Here is a 2,784-nt window from a genome sequence, read left to right as displayed (position 1 = left end):
AAATGTTTACGAAATAGACACAAGTACTTAAAAATATATTCTACGTTGAGTTGTACCACTGGCATACTTCCCTGTAGCTTGGTAACTACTATTTACATGGGTATTGTAAACGCGAATCCTGTTGATAGATCTATCGGGCCTGACAACCCCAACCGGACTGGACGACCAGTATTCAACGGTTGCACAGTACTTCATTTTGGTGACTACACTTGGTACGGTGTAGTGAGATTTCATAATAAAGGGAATATTCGACGTTGATTAAATGTTAAGTATGGTTACCAAGTGCTCAACCACTTAGAATGCTTTACATACACTTGCGAGTGTATTATGTTTATGATTATGAAATCTGGTGGTCTATTAACATATTGAAATGATTGTCATGATAAACCTATGAACTCACCAACCTTTTGGTTGACACTTTAAAGCATGTTTATTCTCAGGTACGAATTAAGTCTTCTGCTGTGCATTTGCTCAATATATGGGCATTACTTGGAGCCGATCATCGCAATGGGACCAAATGTTGATGACTTCGTCCAGGTGGATTAGGACGGGTCCTTTCAGCTATGAGATCCTTGATAAACCTTCCATAATTTGGCATACCCGCAAGAACATCTACAAGGTTACATTGATACAAATTTGCTTAATCATTTCAGAAAACTTATTGTACTGTGATTGTAATTTATCTTTCTTCAAACGTTGTGGATATGGAATTGGATGTTTGTATTCTTTTAATGGCGGTTGAGTTTTAGGTGCACTTGTGGTTGGCACTTTATCCTCTTCCACGGAAGAATCTTTTTCATTTGGAATTGGAATAGAAATAGGAACATGAGGCTTTGGAACATCGAGGTTAACAGTTAACCCACTTTTCGTAGTTATGGAATTTACTTGCTCATTCCTTGTTTGACTGTTGTTGGGATTCACTTGAGTATTTGAGGGGAGAGCGCCTGGTGGTCTCTCTACTAGTAACTGTGAGATCCTTCCAACATCTCTTTCTAAATTCTGTATCGTAGCTTGTTGATTTCGAATTTGAAGAGTTTGAAGTTCCGCAGTTTGCTCGTGCTTAACCATAAAATCTCTCAAAAGATCTTCTAAACCGTATTTCTTCTCGGGTTGTGGTTGTATAGGTGCTTGTGGTTGTGGTTGACTATGTTGAAAATGATTTTGGTAATTTCGTTGAGGTTGATTTCAGTTGTTTAGGTGATTGTAACCTGGTGGTGCATTTCTTTGATTTTGATTTGAGAAATTTCGGTTATTTTGGTAAACCGGATTTCCTCCTTGGTAAGTATAATTGTTTGAACCCGAAGGTACTCCCATTTGATAACTGTTGATTGGAGGATATTTTCTGTTCATTGCTTCAACCGCCGAAAAATCGTTGAAATTCATTTCACCTTTTTGCAAGTAACCTAAGAAATTCACTTGCTCTTCCATTGTTGTTTGGTCACAATCTCTAGTAAGGTGAGGACCTTGGCACAATTCACACCCTACCCTGATAGCATGCATTTCCTTGGTCACCTTCTCAATTTGCCTTCCTTGATTTGCCAATTGAACTTTTAAAGCAGCGATTTCATCGTTGCTTTCAATACTAGCAACAGTTGTTGATCTAGAGAACTCCATCTCTTGATGCCAATTATGAGAATGTGCTGCTATATCGGCAATGATTGTGTGAGCTTCTTCGGGTGTTTTCTTCATGATTGAACCTCTTGCTGCAACATCAATATCTTTTTGAGTAGCCACATTGACTCCTTTATAGAATATTTGGACCTTTTGGAATGTATTCAACCCGTGTTGAGGACATATTCTAAGCATTTTATTGAATCGGGTCCAAGCTTCATAAAGAGTCTCATTAGTCTTTTGTTTAAAGTGATTTATGTCACTTTGTAACTTTGCTGCTTTTGAAGCAGGGAAGAACTCTGACAAAAACTTGTCCATCATATCATTCCAATCTTCGATATAACCTTCTGGTAACGAGTCTATCCAATCTCTTGCATCATCCTTTAATGACCATGGAAAGATTTTTAAACATGCGACATCATCGGAGACATCTTTGATTTTGAATAGCTTGCAAATGCTTATAAATTTACGAAGATGCTCGTTAGCATCCTCATTCGGAGCTCCACCGAATTGGCATGTACTAGTCACCATGTGGAGAAATTGACCCTTTATTTCAAAGCCGTCAGACATCGTGGGTTGAATAATTGCGTGGCCTTGACCTGTTCTTGCTGCCCTCATTAATGCATCCATCGTTTGATTTGTAGCTGCGATCTCTTCCTCTTCTTTAATAACTGGCTCTATGACTGGTTGAATAACTGGTTCAGAGTTAGAATCCAATGAAAGTGATTCTAAACCCTCAGCGAGAGACTCTACTTCTTGAGCTCTTAAGCGTTCGTGAAATTCCCTTTCGGGTTCAGGATATGAAGGAGTTAAATCAGTGTTGGAAGAACGTAAATTCATGCATTAATTTCTATTATGCAATCACAACACCAAAAGCTTTTCTAGAAATTGAATTCCTACAAAAGGATCGAATAACATAAAACGAATGATAAAAACCATTAAACAAACAGATTTTCCTTCTGATTTTGCCCACGTTTCGAATAACCAAAAGATGCAGCAGAGGGGCAGGATTCGTTTGGTCCCAATATAATTGGGTAATATTTGGCTCCAAAAACCCAGTCCACGTACAAATCCAACTACTACTACGAATCAGAAAAATTATCTATTTATTTAACTGCCAATTCCCCGGCAGCGGCGCCAAAAAGTTGATGTGCTAGATCGTAACCTTTATTT

General features: G+C 38.3%; 1 non-coding gene across 1 annotated transcript; it reads left to right on the top strand.

Annotated features, from left to right (window-relative positions):
* Nucleotides 1–1,777: 1,777 nt before the first annotated feature.
* LOC139879097 (small nucleolar RNA R71) lies at nucleotides 1,778–1,883 on the top strand. The gene has a single exon (XR_011769948.1). It is a non-coding gene; the product is annotated as a small nucleolar RNA R71 (small nucleolar RNA).
* The last annotated feature ends 901 nt before the right edge of the window (nucleotides 1,884–2,784 follow it).

This window comes from Rutidosis leptorrhynchoides, chromosome 11 (assembly GCF_046630445.1).
Source record: "Rutidosis leptorrhynchoides isolate AG116_Rl617_1_P2 chromosome 11, CSIRO_AGI_Rlap_v1, whole genome shotgun sequence".
NCBI lineage: Eukaryota > Viridiplantae > Streptophyta > Magnoliopsida > Asterales > Asteraceae > Rutidosis > Rutidosis leptorrhynchoides.
Note: the sequence above shows the minus strand (reverse complement) of the source record. Positions and strands in the feature narration are given on the sequence as shown.